Below are 20,585 nucleotides of genomic sequence, written 5' to 3'. Positions count from 1 at the left end.
ATATAGATCTTATATATTTATCTGGAACACAACAAAAAGATAAGAGTTGAACTACCACCACACTGAAAAGCCACGAACTTTTGGTTGAGTCAAGCAGTATGTGAATAGACAAACGGAGATCCCCAGGAGTGTTTTGTCACCTTGTAAGAGGAGGCCCACAAAAAATAATTATGAAAATTATGGAAGACGAAAGCCATAACTCATTCTTCGTTGCAGAATGAGAGACCAAGATCACAGAAATAGTACAACAGATCGTGAAATGCATCTCCCTTGATAAGTCAAGCACATACTGGCACCTATGTTGAGACATTTCTGGCCCTGAGCAAGCGTTTTTGACCAAAAAAAAAAAAAAAAAAAAAGGGAATATTTGCATTTAATTTCTGTCAGGTATTTTCCCCTCCCACATCAGTGAGAGAATAACAATGAACTGTGCCTCCTATTATCTGGGTAATTTTCAATGCTCCCTCCTTGGGAATCAGCCTCATTTTTTGGACAATTTCTTGCTGCTTCTGGGAGCCAAATAATTAGCAGCATAAAACTGAGCTAGAGGAGGTCACATGGCATGTGTTATATGCTTGAAAATACCAATTTTTAAAACCCTATAGTTTAATATTGTAAATTAAGGCACATAAGACAGACCTTCAACACAAGTATACATCAAAAGCCTCTCCTCCATTACATTTTGAGAATAAAATAAAATTTAAAACAACAACAACAACAAAATGAAAATGATAAACCGACTTCAGGGATTCTTCTAAATCTGCTGGATAATTCAAGAAAGCATATATTACACTTGGTACCTATACCATAGCTACAGTTTTCCCAAATCCACAAGTTGCTTATTGATTGACTTGCATAGTTTGATACTTGTGGTTTAGCTTGAAAGATCTGTTATTGAAGGCTTTTAAAAGACTTAATTTGGTGCTCAGTAATTCAAGCAAATCCTCTTGGTATGAAAATGAAATCTCAGTCATTGAGAGTCAAAAGGATGAGAAGAGCTGGCCTCCCTGTAAAAATCTGCATTCATGTCTATGTAGCTGAGCCTGGGGACATATAGGCCCACATGCTGCTGTTTGCCAATTAATCACAAGTACTTGGCTTGAATACTTAATAACTATGACCAAAACGCTTCAGTTTGTTGCCCTTCAATCAATATAGTCAAGCTTTAAGTGTAATTGCCATTGAATTAAAGTACATAGAGCTTTTCAATGTAAAATGACACCCAGGTGTGACTGTTATTCAAAATGAAATTTTTGTATTTTGCCACCCTAAGTAGTGCTACATGAAGTATAAGAACATTTATAGATGCATCTTATTCAAAGGAACCTAGAATTATAAGATATTAGAGTCATAGACAAATCTAGGATGATTTTTCTTCTTTCACTTAGAAGACATTTATTGAGCACCTGTACTGTGCCAGGCAGAGACCTACGCATTGGGGATAGAAAACTGTAAACAGTGTTCTCCCACTCAAGCAGGGAGAAGAAAAGACAATAAGGATATTAGCAAATAGATGGGCAACATTATTTCAGTTAGCCAGAAAATCTACAAGGAAAAGGAAAAGGATTTGTAGAATGCAGAAAGTGGGGAAGAGCGATAATTTCAACTTTTATTAATGTAGGAATCTCCACCATAGCAAAGGTTAAGAGTGATCATTTTGCCTGTACTTGCACATGTTCTACCCTCTAAAACTTTTTCTCAGTGGACATTTCACTCTTGCCTCATGTCCCCTGCCCAAGTATAACGCACCCTGCCCACTTTGTTATCTCAGTATTTTCCATCATTAAATATAGAACTTGATTGCAGTCATCTGTCTACATTTTTTCTTCTCCCAAAAGCTATGACATCTCTAAAGCAGAAATTGGCCATATTTGATTCATTTCTATGTCCCGTCTACCCCGAAAAGACTTAGTATAAAGTATGCAGTCAATACAAATATTTAAAGAATAAATGAACTGGGGAATGAGACACAAGCCAGCCATTCTATTTATTGTACAATCTTATTTCTCAATTATTTGTCCCCTACTAAATCTCAAGTCTTCTCTTCATAGCTTTCACCTGAGCTTTCTTTTACTCTCTTAGCAACACATGAAGGAATCCCTTTAAAGATGTCAATGTATCTTTCTTTCATGCCTTCCCATGCCCAATAATGGGTAATGTTTTCAGGCTAAAGAACCTCTATTGCATTCTTCTGGTTATAATATTACAATTATTACAATTTTTACCATTTTTGCCAATGTACTCATAATTAACTCTAGTTTTCTAGTTTTTCTTTCAAAGAAAAGGTCTTAAAAATTATTAAATCAGCTGTATTCTGAACATTCCAAAGGCCTATGGTATAATTACATCTTACCATAACCAGTAGTGAGTGTTTTTGATGCCAGGTTAAGGACCTGAAGATAATAAGTCAATATGTAGATATGATATGACTTGGTATTGAAAATATATTTTTCATTTATAGCAATTATTTCCTTCCTCTGTTCTAGGTATCATAGAAATGAAAATGGATTTGAGACTCAATAAATTTAGAAGTATCAAAGGAATACAGAACCTATACACTTTGTATGTGTGTATGTATATACAATATAATCTTGTGTCAGTTCTGTTTCTCTTGTCCTGACTGATGCAAGGTGTGTGGTAAGATTGATTATAGTGCAATTATAGTGGGTAAGGTCAAATAGAAGCCTCCCTCTGAAAATGAGTAGAGCTTAGCCTAGTAGCATATTTTTAAAAGTTGTGTGTGTGTGTGTGTGTGTGTGTGTGTGTGTACATGTGTGTATAAAACACTCCAGGTAGAATAGCAGAAGTTAGTGATGATTTTAATCACATAAAAGATACATGTGTAGTGTTTCTAATATTTTTATTTATATCAAGTCTACCTCCTATAAAAGTTAAATGATCATGGAGGATGACAGTGGTTTTTTGAAAAGCTATCCTAGTAGCAGTCCCATTTGCACCTACTATGATATATATGAAGTCTTTGTTAGAGCATACTGACTTGAGCTAAGATGAAAATAGTACATCTAGGGCAGGCACAGTGGCTTATGCCTATAATCCCAGCACTTTGGAAAGCTGAGGAGGGAGGATCACTTGAGATCAGGAGTTCGAGACTGGCCTGGCCAACATGGTGAAACCCCATCTCTACTAAAAATAGAAAAATTAGCCAGGCATGGTGGTGCATGCCTGTAATCCCAGCTACTCAGGAGGCAGAGGTTGCAGTATTGCAATGAGCCAAAATTGTGCTATTGCACTCCAGCCTGGGTGACAGAGTGAGACTCCATCTAAAAAAAAAAAAAAGAAAGAAAGAAAAAGAAAAAGAAAATAATTCATCTACTATCACTATCATAGTCAAGCAGTCAAGCATTTGGGAGGTCTCAAGTAAACCACATCAACTAGAGACTCAGAGCTGCATATCAGCTACAGCTTTTGCCCCCAGTAGCTCTTCCTCAGTTTACATCTATGGCTTCAGCAGCCATCACTATTACAAGTTGAAGGAGAAGAGAAAATATGTTTGTTTTATGGATTTGTCAGCTTCAATTTTGGATGCAGGTGAAAAGTGCCTTTTAGCTGCACTAAAGGCTCACTCAGAGATAACAGAAAGAAAGCAATGAGTGGTAAATAGGCAGGAATTTAGTCTATGTGCCTGGCCACCCAGATTGTCTATGAAAAGAAGTAGCCTGAAGGGTATAGGTATGTGTATGTATGCACAAACATGTTTACAGGCATACTTCATTGTATTGTACTTTGTTTTATTGTACTTCTTAGATATTTCAATTTTTACAAATTGAACATTGTGAAAACCCTGTGTTGAGCAAGCCTACCAGTGCCATTTTTTTTTTCTAACAGCATGGCCTCTCTTTGTGTCTCTGTGTCACATTTTGGTAATTTTTACAATATTTTGAACATTTTCCTTATTATAGCTGTAATGGTGATCTGTGATCAGTGATATTTGATGTTACTATTGTCATTTTTGGGCGGTGTCATGAACCATGACCATATAAGATAGCAAATTTAATCAATAAATATTGTGTGTGTTCTGACAACTCCACAAACTGGCCATTCCACTATCTCTCTCCTTCTTCTAGGGCTTCTCTATCCCCAGAATCAGCAATATTAAAATTAGGCCAGTTAATAAGTGTATTAGTCCATTTTCACACTGCTGATAAAGACATACTTGAGTCTAAAAAGAAAAAGAGGTTTAATTGAACTTACAGTTCCAGATGGCTGGGGAGGCCTCAGAATCAGGGCGGGAGGTGAAAGGCACTACTTACATGACAGCAGCAAGAGAAAATGAGGAAGATACAAATGTGGAAAATCCTGATAAAACCATCAGATCTCGCGAGACAGAATCACAACCATAAGAACAGTATGGGGGAAACTGCCCCCATGATTCAAATTATCTCCCACCAGGTCCCTCCCACAACACAAGGGAACTATGGGAGTACAATTCAAGGTGAGATTTGGGTGGGAACACAAAGCGAAACCATATCATTCCACCCCCGACCCCTCCAAATCTCATGTCCTCACATTTCAAACCAATCATGCCTTTCCCAACAGTCCCCTAAAGTCTTCACTCATTTCAGCATTAACCCAAAAGTCCGCAGTCCAAAGTCTCATCCAAGACAAGGCAAGTCCCTTCTGCTTATGAGCCTGTAAAATCAAAAGCAAGCTAGTTACTTCCCAGATACATTGTGGGTACAGGTATTGTGTAAATACAGCAGTTCCAAATGAGAGAAATTGGCCCAAATAAAGGGATTACAGGGCCCATGCAAGTTTGAAATCCAGCAGAGTTGTCAAATGTAAAAGCTCTAAAATGACCTCCTTTGACTCCAGGTCTCACATCCATGTCATGCTGATGCAAGAAGTGGGTTCCCGTGCTCTTTGTCAGCTCCACCCCTGTAGCTTTGCAGAGTACAACCTCCCTCCTGGCTGCTTTCACGGGCTGGCATTGAGTGTCTGTGGCTTTTCCAGGTGAATGGTGCAAGCTATCAGTGCATCTCCTATTCTGGGGTCAGAAGGATGGTGATTCTCTTCTCACTGCTCTACCAGGTGATACCCCAGTAGGGACTCTGTGTGGGTCTCTGACCCCACATTTTCCTTCTGCACTGCCACAGTAGAGGTTCTCCATGAAGGCCCCACCCCTGGCACAAACTTCTGCCTGGGCATGTAGGTATTTCCCTACATCTTCTGAAATCTAGGCGGAGGTTCCCAAACCCCAATACTTTTTTTAATATACTTTAAGTTCTGGGGTAGATGTGCAGAATGTGCAGTTTTGTTAAGTGAGTATACACATGCCATGGTTGTTTGCTGCACCCATCAACCCATCACCTACATTAGGTATTTCTCCTAACGATATCCCTCCCCTAGCCCTCCACCCCGCAACAGGCCCCATTGTGTAATGTTACCCTCCCTGTGTCCATGTGTTCTCATTGTTTGACTCCCACTTATGAGTGAGAACATATGGTGCTTGGTTTTCTGTTTTTGTGTTAGTTTGCTAAGAATTCTAGTTTCCACCTTCATCCATGTCCCTGCGAAGGACATGAACTCATCTTTTTTTTATGGTTGCATAGTATTCCATGATGTATATGTGCCACATTTTCTTAATCCAGTCTATCATTGATGGACATTTGGGTTGGTTCCAAGTCTTTGCTGTTGTGAATAGTGCCATCATAAACATACATGTGCATGTATCTTTATAGTAGAATGATTTATAGTCCTTTGGGTATATACCCAGTAATGGGATTGCTGGGTCAAATGGTATTTCTGTTCCTAGGTCCTTGAGGAATTGACACACTGTCTTCCACAATGGTTGAACTAATTTACACTCCCACCAATAGTGTAAAAGCATTCCTATTTCTCCACATCCTCTCCAGCATGTTGTTTCCTGACTTTTTAATGATCACTATTCTACCTGGCATGAGATGGTATCTTATTGTGGTTTTGATTTGCATTGCTCTAATGACCAGTGATGATGAGCTTTTTATCGTCTTATGTTTGTTGGCCACATAAATGTCTTCTTTTGAGAAGTGTCTGTTCATATCCTTTGCTCACTTTTTGATGGTGTCATTTGTTTTTTTTTCTTGTAAATTTGTTTAAGTTCTTTGCAGATTCTGGATTATTAGCCCTTTGTCAGATGGATAGATTGCAAAAATTTTCTCCCATTCTGTAGGCTGCCTGTTAACTCTGATGATAGTTTCTTTGGCTGTGCAGAAGGTTTTTAGTTTAATTAGATCCCATTTGTCAATTTTGACTCTTGCTGCCGTTGCTTTTGGTGCTTTAGATATGAAGGCTTTGCCCATGCCTATGTCCTGAATGGTATTGCCTAGATTTTCTTCTAGGATTTTCATGGTTCTAGGTCTTACTTTTAAGTCTTTAAACCATCTTGAGTTAATTTTTGTATAAGGTGTAAGGAAGGGGTCTAGTTTCAGTTTTCTGCATATGACTAGCCAGTTTTCTCAACGCCATTTATTAAATAGGGAATCCTTTCCCCATTGCTTGCTTTTGTCAGCCAAACCCCAATTTTTGACTTCCATGTATTTGCAGTCTCAACACCACATAAGAGCTGCCAAGGCTTGGGGCTTGCACCCTCTGAAGCTATGGCCCAACCTCTATGTTGGCCCTTTTCAGCCATAGCTGGAGCACCTGGGACACAGGGCACTAAGTCCCTAGGCTGCACACAGCACAGAAGCCCTGGGCAAGACCCAGTAAACCATTTTCTCTTAAGCCTCTGGGCCTGTGAAGGGAATGGCTGCCGTGAAGGTCTCTAACATGCCCTGGAGACATTTTCCCCATTGTCTTGGGGATTAACATTCTGCTCCTTGTTACTTATGCAAATTTTTGCAGCCAGCTTGAATTTCTCCTTAGAAAATGGGTTTTTCTCTTGTATCACATTGTCAGGCTGCAAATTTTCTAAACTTTTATGCTCTGCTTCCCTTATGAAACTAATGTCTTTAACAGCACCCAAGTTACCTCTGGAATGCTTTGCTCCTTAGAAATTTCTTCCTCCAGATACTCTAAATGGTCCTCAAGGTCAAAGTTCCATAAATCTCTAGGGCAGGGGCAAAATGCCTCCAGTCTCTTGGCCACAACATAACAAGAGTCACCTTTGCTCCAGTTCCCAACAAGTTCTTCATTTCCATCTGAGACCATCTCTGCCTCGATCTTATTTTTCATATCGCTATCAGGCTTTTGGTCAAAGCCATTCAACAAGTCTCTAGGAAGTCCCAAACTTCCTCACATTTTCCTGTCTTATTCTGAGCCCTCCAAACTGTTCCAGACTCTGTCTGTTACCCAGTTCCAAAGTCGCTTCCACATTTTTTTGGCATTTTTTCAGCAATGCCTCACTTTGCTGGTACCAATTTACTATGTTAGTCCATTTTCATGCTGCTGATAAAGACATACCTGAGACTGGGAAGAAAAAAAGGTTTAATTGGACTTACAGTTCCACATGGCTGGGGAGGCCTCAGAATCATGGTAGAAGGTGAAAGTCACTTCTTACCTGGTGGCAACAAGAGAAAATGAAGAAGATCTAAAAGCAGAAATTCCTGGTAAAACCATCAGATCTCGTAAGACTTATTTACTACCCCAAGAACAGTATGAGGAAAACCGCCCGCATGATTCAATTTATCTCCCACGGGATCCCTCCCACAGCATGTGGGAATTATGGGAGTACAATTAAAGATGAGATTTGGGTGGGGATACAGAGCCAATCCATATTATAACCCTATTTTGGCTTCTAGGTATTCAAATGAAAGGAAGATAAATCTTTAATTAAATGAAGAGTCAATTAGTGCAGCAAACTTTGTTGTTTCATTTTTACATATTACCACAACCACCCCAACCTTCAGCAACCACTGCCCTGTTCAGTCAGCAGCAGTCAACATTGAGGCAAGACCCTCCCTCCACTAGCGAAAAGATTTTAAGCCCCTTAAGGCTCAGATGATTGTTTGCATTTTTTTAGCAATAAAATATAGTTCATTAAGTTATGTACTTTTTCAACTTAATGCTATTACCCACTTAATAGACTACAGCATAGTGTAACATAACTTATATACTGGGAAACCAAAAAGTTATGTGACTTGCTTATTGTAAAATTTATTATGGTGGTCTGGAGCCAAACCACTGGTATTTCTAAGGTATGCCTGCATGTACATATATACTCAAATAAACATAAACACACACGCATACAAGATTACAAAAGTAGTGGTGAATGGGCTTATTCAATAGTCATGGTGCTGAGAGGAACTAAAGAGAGAGCTTGAAAAATCAGAGTGAAATTACGTTCAGAAAGAGACTTGTAGTTGGGTGAACTTATGGGGATTTGGTATAAAACACACATGAAAAAAAAAACCTACAAATGAGAGTCTAAATAACCAAGTTAAAAAAAATAACTGCCAGTTGATGTCTGCTGACCTCTGTCATTAGCCATGTCAGTAAAAAGAAAAAAAAAATAGGTGCATGAAGAAAGACAACATGGTACTAGGAATGGATGTTATGCATGGGTCCAAACAGCCAGAGTGTTTATTTACCAAGGCTATTCTAGCTATTGCTAATGCCACCTGTCCAATCCACAAACATCATAGATTCCTCAAGGACATCAGGTACGTTATTTGAAATCAAGTTGATTACATTAGATTTATTTTACCCTTCAAGAGACAATGCTTCATCTCAACTCTTCAGCACATATTCTAACTATAAGTTTTTCTTTCCTATTTGTATGGCTTCATTCAGCCCTGATATCTAAAGGCTGACAGATATTTGAGCCATTAACACAAGAGCCTGAATGATACTGCACCGAAACAAGGGCTGCTCTTTACAGCAAGTGTGAAAGTAGACTCATGACTATAGGGTCCACTGGTCTTATGACATAATACGCTCTTCAGGAGCTGACAGCCCGACTGACATGTGCAACTTGGAGATGATACCTTGCATAGGTGAGGTACCAACCTACAGGACTCAGCATATATCCTAGGTCAATAATTATTATTTGATACTTTGTCCTTAATAGGCAAAATAAATTGGTCAAATGACCACAGAGTGAAATAGATGTGGCTCTGCTTACTACCACGTCCAGTGACCTGCTTCAGGAATTTGTGCTTTCACCTCCCACAACGCCGAGCTCTGTGAGCTTAGAGGAGTCCTAGTTTCCAGAAAGAAATTTCTTCCAAAAGGAGACTCCCATTTATTCTTAAGACATAGCTTGCACTCTGTAATGTTGGGCTCCTCATATGGATAGTCTAGAGACTATTAAGAAGGATAGGGATCACCATACCGGAGGTATAATTATTTTGATAATCAGGAGGAGGTAGAACAGTTGTTACCTAGTGTATGCAGGAAAGAGCATATTTGGCACCCAAATAATACACTTTGGCGTGTCTTGATACTCTCTTGCAAGTTTCAAGGATAAATTGACTAATTTAGCAGCCATGGCCTGAGAAAGTGTGGTGACTTAGACTTAGACTCCCAATTGCTGGAGTTCTGGGTCTCCTCATTAGAGTGTCTAGTTGATGGTGAGGGTAATACAAAATTGGAAGAAAAAAACATATTTGATATCATCCAAAGACTGAAAAGCTCTGAAACTGTGCTTCTCACCTTCAGACAAAATAGAAAATGACATATATATGTTGCAGTCAGAAGGGGTTATCAATTATTTACTAATCTTCCTTTTGTGTTTTCCTATGAAAGGAAGTCAAGAAGATTCCTGAAGTAAAAGTTCCTAAAATCCATCAAATAAGACGGTGGACCCAAGTGGAGTGAGGGCTGGATTATAGCAGATGCTTTTGGCAGACTACCTAGAAACTCCTCATTTACAACACTGCATTATTTGCATTCCCCCAGCAGCTGGCATTATTGATGATTTTCAGCTCTCAGCTTACTCCTTCTCTAAAAATTACCCTCAACTGGTGAGCTACTTATTAAACTCCTTCCCTAGGCACAGTTTACAACTGATCATAATTCTGGGACGTAATAGCGTGGCCCTTTTGCCTCATTGCAGAAAGAGTCTGAATGGTCATTTCAGCTCCGGAACGCTGTAGAATAACTTAAAATCCTTCTTGTGACTGTATAGCAATTTATTATGCCCTCTACCCAATCCTGTTTCCTCTTGAGGAAACAGGTGTTGATTTTGAGAGTACTTTCCAGTAAATATTCTACACACAAATCTGTATCTCCGAGTTTGTCTCCCAATAATGTACAACATCAGGCAATGGAAAATAGAAAAGAATGAAGGAAAAAGAGTAAGAGAAATACAGTGCCTTGAAACAATGGATTAAAAAATTCAATCTGCCTGGTATTGCAGATTGTCATCCCCAAAGCAGATGCTGAGATGAAAATTAGCATGCATGGCATTTATTAGGAATAAACAGCTTAGTCACTTCACAAGGGAATGGGAGGAGCATATTTGACCTGTGAAAATTGTCCCGTCGTTGCTGGGATGGCCTGTTCCTTGTACACTTTACACTTGCCTTAATTAGTCACTGGATGTGGTCAGCTCCAGGATGAGTGTTTCCTTGGGCAAGGCAGCTCTGTTACCTAAGACAAACTCTGAAGAAGTTGTCAGCTGGAAGTCGTCTGGTGACACTCTCAGCACCTGGGGCAACAAATCTTTCTATGAAGAGGGATCTGGAGAGGGCATCTCCACGTCTGCCACATTACACAATGAATCAAAGTTCTAAAATGTATCAGCTTTTACACTGGGCAGGTACTTGATCTCTGGAATTTTTTTTTAATATAAAGTAAGAAAAACAATAGTACCTATCTTTTTCATAATTGTGTGAATAGAATTACGAAGCACATGGAAAGTAATATCCATAGGCCTGTTTGGAAAGTGCTTAATATTGGTTAGGCTGTTGTTGTGGTTATGATTATTAAATAAGAAATATAACTTTGTAGTTCACTAATTAGAAAAGTTGAATGAGAGATGAAGACCTTCCTTTCTGTTTTACAGAAATATTAACTTGTCAGGAGCGTAACAGCCATTCAGTTTAAGTTTAGGGGTTCCTGGGTGATCACATGTCAGCATTAACTGGAGGGCTCTTTAAAATACAATTTTGAAATTCTTTCCACATACATTCTAACACTTTAACTTTGGGTAGGTATTTAGGAGATTTTATGTAAAAAAAAAAATAAAATTTAAAAAAATTACCAAGTAATTTACCATGTTTAGATACTACTGTTTTACTGGAACAAATGTCCTGTAACCAATTAAGTGTTTGGTTTCCACCATTTTCTATGGGAACTGCATATTTAATGAGTGAATTCTACACAGAATCCTTAGATTCTCTTCTCACTTTACCATTTTACTATTCCCATGTGTGAATCAATCCACAATTTCTGATCTTACAAATGGTTATGGTAAGCATTGTTTTATATGTCAGTGATGCTACATAGTTTTCCCAAACTCACGTCAATCCTATAAAAAGGACTGTGAAGTCTACTATTTTCTAACTGTTATCAGTTTTCCACTTTCTGTTACTGTTTTCTTTGCCTGCACTCTCTTTGGGATCATTATTTAAGCAAGGATGACTGTAACCTTTCATCAGAGAATTAGAACTACAAGTTAAATGTTCCCTATCCAAAATACTTCAGACCAGAAATGTTCTGGATTTTAGATGTTGTGAATTTTGGTATATTTGCATACACATAATGAGAAATCTTGGGAATGAAACCCATCTCTAAACATAAAATTTATTTATGTTTCATATATACCTTAAACACATAGCCTGGAGGTAATTTTGTATAATATTTTAAATAATTTTGTGTATGAAACAAAATTTTGACTGTTTTGACTGCAACCTAGCACATGAGGTCAGGTGTGGAATTTTCCACTTGTGGCATCATCTCAGTACTCAGTTTTAGATTTGGCAGCATTTTGGATTTCAAATGTTTATATTATACCTCAACCTGTAATACATTTTGTATCTCAAGACCGACTGCCCACTGATCCTGCTATTCTGATGGCCCAGCCTCACCGCACCATAAATAGCTATTTTTTTAGAACGACCTGACTATTATATGAGCTACAAACAAAACCTTGAAAATATGCTCCTTTGTTATTAAAGAATCTAGGTGAGATGAGAACTAAGGCAAAAGTTAAATTATCAAGTGCCACCATTCCAGACTTCATCTAAATGTTTCATGAAAGCACTACTTTCTAATCCAGTCAACCAAACTCACTTTATTTGAACTCATTGAGAAGATTCTTTTTTTGGTATAGTCCTTTGAATATCTATGTGTATAGAACAGAAGGTAGAACCGTTACACAGAACAGAGGAAAAATCATAATCTAAATTATTTTTGTGCAAAGCTCGTTAAATACTATCAAGTTTGAAAAGAATACAAACTCAATTTCTGTCAGTGGAAGCAAGACTGCCTTTTTGCCTACAAACAACTGCATATGCAAACTGAAAGAATATAAGACACTTTAGATAATTTTACCACTTGCAAAAGGCATTTTTGAATATGCCCATTATATGCAGACTAATAAAAATAAATATTTTGTTGCTATATTCTTAGTTTTCTTAATCAAGTAATATGCCTTCTATTCATTAGCTCTACATTGATATATTTACTGTCACAAATTGTAGAGTGTTTCTGAAGGGAGTCCTCAATATATATTTTTAATTCCCAAATCACCCACAGATATTTTTAATATAGATTACTGCATACCTTAAATTTCATATTCTGATTTAATGTAGTTTAAAGTGCTTTAGTGTGATGCAGCAATTTTTAATAATATTATTAGCTATTAGAATTTTTATTTTCTAAATTGCCCTCTTACCATTTGTCAACTTCTCATGGTTTCTTAGACTAGGTCTGTCAATTTCAGGCACATCGACACTACACTGACGCACATAACCGTGCTCTGACAACATCTGGTTACTCATTTCTGTTTTGAAAAGAATCAGATCCTTGATTTAATCATCTGTTTTCTCAAAGTCAGTTTTTATGTATAGGCACAAATGTGACTGATCTAATTTTATGAGAGGAAAATGGAAACACTGGAAAGAGCAGTGGTTTAGAGCGTCATTAACATTGTATTAATTCTGGTTTCAACATTAACTAGATGTGTTCAGTTTGTGCAGCCTCTAAACTTCTGGAAGGTATGTCTTCATCTTCAAATTGGGGTTGTTATTGCACAACTAGCAGGTTGCAGTGATAATTAAACGAGAAACGTATAAAGTGTCTAGTGAAGTTATTGTCAATATTAAAATTATTGAACTATTATGCGGGGTTCATTAGAAGTTTGTGGATGATAAGCACCTGTAGGCAATATTTAACACCACACCCTCAGTATGAAGTAAGACAAAACAACACAAACTTTACCAAGGAAGAAGCAAATGTATTTATAAGTGGAAAACTTCTAAGGAAAATTGTGTTGACTCATTACCTAGAAGACATGGAACTAAGTGGCATTTACATGCTTATTCACGCATTGATTCATCCAACAAAAAATATTATTGGCTAGAAAGAGAAAATAGAGCAAAGTGGATCGAGGCATAAGACTTAAAATGCCAGAATTTTTAATGACCAAGTACAGGAACTAAATCTTCAAAGTAAGAAGGCAGGAAAGAGACCAAAAAAAAAAAAAAAACAAAAAAAAACAAAAGAGAGTACTTTTCAAGGAGAAGGCTATATCAGAGTGTGGAAAATAGTTTGAATGAAGTGAGAGGTAGTGGAGTCAGATGACAACTAAAATGTATTATTTGTATGTAGTAACTGAAAAACAGTAATATGGGTGGAGAAAAGTCCTATATTAGAGTCTATTAAAATGTGAATGTCAGTAGAGAATACGTAAACAATGGCTAGGAAAGAATAAGGAAAGATAGGGGAAGAAATAGAAATAAGGACACCAGCTGGATTTTGAATTGAGAGGGAGATATGCACCCAGTACCAATCCATTCAATTAATGAACATTGTTCTGGAGCTAGTTGCATGACAGTGCAAGGGATATGTAATATAGCCAAAAATGTTGATAGCTACTATTGATTCATAAGTTATTTTTATGTGAGTACATTATGTTGGACATTTTATTATTTTCATCATGTATGGACTCTTATTTTCACAGTAATTTTATAAAGCAGGCCATGGCAACTTGCCCCAAATCGTACAGCTAGAAAGTGACAGAGTCAGAGTTTGAGCGAACCTGGGCAACCTGACTGCACTGTAACTATTCTTACAAGATGTCCAACTGCCAAGCCATCAGCATACTTACAAAGGACAGGAGCTTTACCGGGGGTGAGGTGGGGGTGTAGGGGGCAGAAATGTTTTATTGTTGTTGTTTTTTCCTGTTTTATTGCTTTTGGGTTTGTTTGTCGCAAGTGGATACATAGTGATTATTTCAAATAATTACAAGTCCAGTTGTGTATCAAGTTGGGTGACAGTCCCATCGTTTCAAGCTACCTGGGGTGTGAAGAAAATAAACAGCCTCATAAGGAGGGTGGTTTTAGGAGGAGCAGCAGCAAGGCAGCAGAAGGGATTCCATTATTTGCTTTCTTTCTCCTCCTTTGTTTCTAAATACGTCACTGAATTCTTGCTATACCCTTATATGCTGTTGGTGGGAACGTAAATGAGCTCAGCCCTTGTGGAAATAAGTTCAGAGATTTCTCAAAGAACTTAAAACAGAATTACCATTAGACCCAGCAATCCCATCACCGGGTATATACCCAAAAGACAGAAAATCCTTCTGCTAAAAGGATACATCCACTCACGTGTTCATTGCTACAGTATTCACCATGGCAAAGACATGGAGTCCACCTAGGTGCCATGAACAGTGGACTGAATAAAGAAAATGTGGTACATATACACTATGGAATACTATGCATCCATAAAAAAGAATAAAATCATGTCCTTTGCAGCAACATGAATGCAGCTGAAGGACATTATCCCAAGTAAATTAACACAGGAAGAGAGAACCAAATACTGCATATTCTCACTTATAAAAAAAGGGAGGTAAACATTGTATATTTATGGACAAAATGATGGCAAAAATAGACACCAAAGATTACCAGAGGATGAAGTCAGGAGTGAGGTAAGGGATGAAAAATGAACTATTGGGTACACTTAGTACCCGGGTGACATAATCATTTGTACTCCAAACCTCAGCATCACAAAATATACCCAGCTAACAAATCTGAACATGTACCCCTTTAATCTAAGATAAAAGTTGAAAAAAAATTGATTTCCCCAAGTAAAAAAGAAAATAGACAAAGGATTTGAATAATAGACATTTCTTCAAAGAAGATACACTAATGGCCAAAAAGCACATGAGATGGTGTTCAACATTATTTGCCATTAGAGAAAAGCAATTTAAAATTGCAAGTATGGAGCATGTCACACCTGGTGTGCAAAGGGGCTGGGCACAGTGGCTCACACCTGTAATCCCAGCACTGTAAGAGGCCAAAGCAGGTGGATCACCTGAGGTCAGGAGTTTGAGACCAGCCTGGCCAATATGGTGAAACCCCATCTCTACTAAATACTAAAAAAAAAAAAAAATTTAGCTGGGTGTGGTGGTGGGCTCCCATAATTCCAGCTACTCAGGAGTCTGATGCAGGAGAATCTCTTGAACCCAGAAGGCAGAGGTTGCAGTGAGCCATGATCGCACCACTCCACTCCAGCCTGGTTGACAGAATGAGACTCTGTCTCAAAAAAAAAAAAAAAAAAAAAAAAAAAATTGAGCAAATGGAACTCTTGTACATTCATAATGGAACTTTAAGGTGGTTTAGGAGTGATAGAAAACAGTTTGGTCATTCTTCAAAAGTTAAACATAAACTACCATTGCACTCAGGAGTACAATTCCTCAAAGCATCATACCCCAAAGAATTAAAAACTAGTATTAAGAAAGACTTGTACCCACATGTTTGTAGCAGAACTATTCACAAGGGCCAAAAGATGAAAAGAGCCCATATATCCCTCAATAGATGAATGGGTAAATTATGGTACATAGATCTAATGTAATATTATACAGCCACAAAAAGAAATGAGGAATGATACATACCAAAACAATGGATGAACCTCAAAAATATTACGCTAAGTAAATAAAGCCAAATACAAAAGTTTACGTATTGTATGATTCCATTTATATGAAATATATGTGAAAGTTAAACCCACAGAAATAGAATACTGATTGGTGATTGACAGGAGCTGCGTAGAGGGGAGAATATGGAACACTCTCTTAATGGGTATGGTGTTTCCTTTTGGAGTGATAAAAAAAAGTGGGATTAGATAGAAGTGGTGTTTGTGCCTTTAATAACGTGTCTTTAACCATATGAAAATAGTTCATTTTATGTTACATAAGTTTCACCTCAATACAAAAATTAAAAGATACATCGATTACTTTGGATTTAAGATTTCCTTGTTAGACATGGAAATTGAACAGATACAATATCAGGTAGCCATTTACAACAATTTGCCACTCAGCTTAAATGGTCTTACTGGATGGAATGAGTTCCATTAGGTGATGGGGATTTCAACAGGAGGGGTGGAAGAGGTCATTTTTTAGTGTGAAACATGTTTAGGAAAGGGTCATTGAGGGATGCTGATAAAAAGAAAGACTAGGACTGAATTCAGATTTCTTTGTAATTTTAATGAACTTCTCCTAGTTGTAGGTAGAGGAAATTTTTTATTTACATATGAGCTTTCCTTGGGAAATATTTTTCTTGATAATTGATCTGCCCTCTACCACAGCTCCCAGGGATATGGTCTCAGGCTTCCTCCCCTGTATATAGGGGTATGTGTGTGTGTGTATGTGTGTGTGTAATTTTGAAAGCTCTGTTGGCCTACTTCACATGAAAGCTTGAGGGCAATGTATCATCAGGATCAAAGCGAGATTCAGTGGCTGGAAGCCTCTTGTGTGTGAGGATTTCATTATCCCCACGTTCACACTGCAGCATATTTTGCATAGCCTCCATTTACTGACATTAGTTCTCTGGTGCTAGTCTTCATTTTTCATTTCAAAAATAGAAGATAACTTTTTAATTGGGATTTTTTTGTTAGGTGGCTCAATCCAGTAGGGAAATAGTATTCTCGTTTATTTAAAAGAATGGATTTTTATTAACGTACTTATGGGGAAATGCTTTACATTTGCAATATATCAATAAAATATAATTCAGTTTCTAAACATATTTCACACTGACTTTCACCGTGGGGCAGGGAAAGGGAGTGATTGTATCAGCTGTTTCCATTAATAGCACAGGAATAAAGCCACTGTTTTTATCTTTGTCACAAAATCAAACTTAAGGCAACAATTATTTTGAATGCCACTTTTATTATTCTTATTTGAAGGCAAAGAAATTTCTTCCAAGGTCTGCCAGGGAAAGAAAGTGTCAGATGCCAAAATCTAAACCTATGACAGAATCTAAAGAAAAAAAAATGTTTTCAACAGCATCCACTTACACTCTTGATGAAAATATCCTTTGGTGGACAATCTCATTTGAAGCTGTATCAATTTAGATTTAATGGAATCCTTTTTTTAAATCAATTGTTATAACTATATAAACATAGTGATACAATTCCTGAATCTCAAGGACAAAGTCTATGTTGTATTAATCTTGTATTTCTGGGCTCTAGACTAGTACTTAGTTCATCTCCATAGAGTCATTGAATATACAATAATGGATAAATGAACTGAAGTTTTCCTGTTATAGTATCTCTATCTCTAGAATACATTTTCTGATTTTATCTGTATTATCACCAAGTTAAATTTCACTTTGGTCACTCCTCACCACCTTTTTCACTTGAAGTACGTTTTAAGTACAGATTGCATCTGTTATAATTGGCCATCACAATTTGATGTACTTTAACAATCCAACTTGATTTGCTCCTATTCTTCATCTTGAACTTTGTCTTTTCTACTCAAGTCTTTTCAGTGTCCTCTGTCTGGTTTTAGTTTTGTGCTTTTTTTTTTTTTTTTCTCATTCTGCTTATCCACAGAGGACATTTGTATAAAGCACAGGATATTTAGACCAAAAAACTTAATGTAAAACCTATAATGTAAACAGTTTGCATGACAGAATGTTCTCTAGACAGTGGATTCTTGATTCTAAAAATTAAGGTCTTCTTCAGTCCAATTATCCCTATGTAACTATAATTGGAAGGGCAATTTTCATTATTTTAATGTCAATGTGCATGAACCAACTTTGGTATCTGTGTATCCCATGTTGCAACAGTGTTCATCAATTTCTCATCCAAAGACATACGTAGGTTTGTGTGCATAAAAGAGGCATGAGAGGGATGGTTTTAATTTCCATTAGGCTAGATTATAAAAAGCTGAATCTGTGCTCATCTCTTGTTGATGAATGACAGGAACTTAATAAAACACAGTGCTAACATCTCCCACTTTGCAGTGCCAACTACAGTAGATTTGGGGGTTACATTAAGTCTTGTTTTTACTTTGTTATAAATGATATTCTAAAGTTACAGAAATTAAAGACCAAAGGTCCACATTTCTTTCATCAACTAATCCATTTTTACTTAAAATTTTTTTTTTGGCCTCAGGACTCCTTCACACTCTTAAAAAATATTGAAGACTCCAAAGAGTTTGTGTTCACGGGGACTATATCTATCAACATTTACCATTTTAAATGTTAAATGTAAAATACAGGTATCACTATTTTTAATATTATTATTTGTCTATTTATTAAAATAACAATGAACACCTTTCATATTAGCATAAAATAGTCTTACAGTCTTATGAAAGATTCCTTTTATTTTATTACTTTTTGGCGGGGAGGGACAGGGTCTCCCTGTCATTGCCCCGACTGAAGTGCAGTGATGTGATTATGGCTCACTGCAGCCTCGACTTCCAGGTCTCATGTGATTCTCCCATCTCAGCCTCCTGAGTAGCTGGGACTACAGGCATTCACCACCATGTCTGGCTGAATTTTTGTATTTTTAGTGGAGATAAGGTTTGACCATGTTGACTAGGCTAGTCTCGAACTCCTAGGTGTAAGCAATCTGCCAACCTTGTCCTCCCAAAGTGTTGGAATTGCAAGCATAAGCCACTGTGCCCAGCCAAAAGAAAGATTACTTTTTAACAAAGTATTGAGAAGAGTGGCTTCTACAAACAATATTTAGATATTTAATAGGTAGATTATTTTATCTGCTTCTGTGTTCAAGTTGTTGAACAAGTTGATATATATATATCATAACATATATATATCATAGATATATATAACATACATATGTTAGATTTAAATAAAACACTACAAAATACCACTAAAGTAGAAAGAAAAAAGAAAAGTTAAAAGTCAATAAGAAAATATAAAAAACGCTCCTCTGATACCGGAAAAGTCAGAAGATTTTAGCTTCTTAATTTCAAATACATAATTTTGTGAAGATTTTAAGGCTTAAGAATTATTTTCTGCCAAAATTTGCATTTTCCAACTTTTGCTTGTAATAGCCCTGTCGGTTAACCCAGACACCTTGTATAATTTTGTCTCATAGGTATATAGGGAATCTGATTCTTATGGAATCCCAGATTACTGGAGATCAGTTTTGAGTTTTACAAACCCCAGATAACTTAAGTACATCATAATCCTTGTGGACATTCTCCCTTCAACAAAGAACACTTTATATTGCTAAGACATATTTTCCTTCTTTATTGGTCAAAGGTTTTCTATTTACTTCTTCTTTCTTTTGCAGTCACAATCTTCTGCTCAATTACTTGTATACATTTAATAAAAAGTAATAAATTCTCTTTTTCTTTTGTTTTTTCATAATTTCAACTTTTAGATTCAGGGGTACATGTGTATATTTGTTACCTGGGCATGTTACATGACATATGACATTTCAGTTTGGGGTACGAATGATCCTATCATCCAAGTGATAAGCCTAATACCCAACAGGTAGTTTTTCAGCCCTTTCGCTTCCCCCTTTCCCCTCCAGTAGTCTCCAGTGTATACAGTTTTTATCTTTATGTCCATGGCCATCCAGCGCTAAGCTCCGATTATAATTGAAAACATGCAGTATTTGTTTTTTTGTTCTGTGTTAATTTATTTAGAGTAATGTCCTTCAGGCTGGGCGCGGTGGTTCATGCTTGTCATCCCAGCACTTTGGGAGGCCAAGGCGAGCGGATCACGAGGTCAGGAGATCGAGACCATACTGGCTAACACAGTGAAACCCGTCTCTACTGAAAACACAAAAAACTAGCCAGGTGTGGTAGCAGGTGCCTGTAGTCCCAGCTACTTGAGAGGCTGAGGCAGGAGAATGGCTTGTAGTGAGCCGAGATCGCGCCACTGCACTCCAGCCTGGGAGACAGAGAGAGACTCTGTCTCAAAAAAAGAAAGAAAGAGAGAAAGAGAGAAAGAGAGAAAGAGAGAAAGAGAGAGAGAGAGAGAGAGAGAGAGAGAGAGAGAGAAGAAAGAAAGAAAGAAAGAAAGAAAGAAAGAAAAAGAAAAGAAAGAAAGAAAGAAAGAAAGAAAGAAAGAAGAAAGAAGAAAGAAAGAAAGAAAGAAAGAAAGAAAGAAAAGGAAGGAAGGAAGGAAGGAAGGAAGGAAGGAAGGAAGGAAGGAAGGAAGGAAGGAAGGAAGGAAGGAAAGAAAGAAAATAATAATGAATAATGTCCTTCAGCTGCATCTGTGTTGCTGCAA

Source organism: Rhinopithecus roxellana, chromosome 14 (assembly GCF_007565055.1).
Source record: "Rhinopithecus roxellana isolate Shanxi Qingling chromosome 14, ASM756505v1, whole genome shotgun sequence".
NCBI classification, from domain to species: domain Eukaryota; kingdom Metazoa; phylum Chordata; class Mammalia; order Primates; family Cercopithecidae; genus Rhinopithecus; species Rhinopithecus roxellana.
This window is presented reverse-complemented; position numbering follows the sequence as displayed.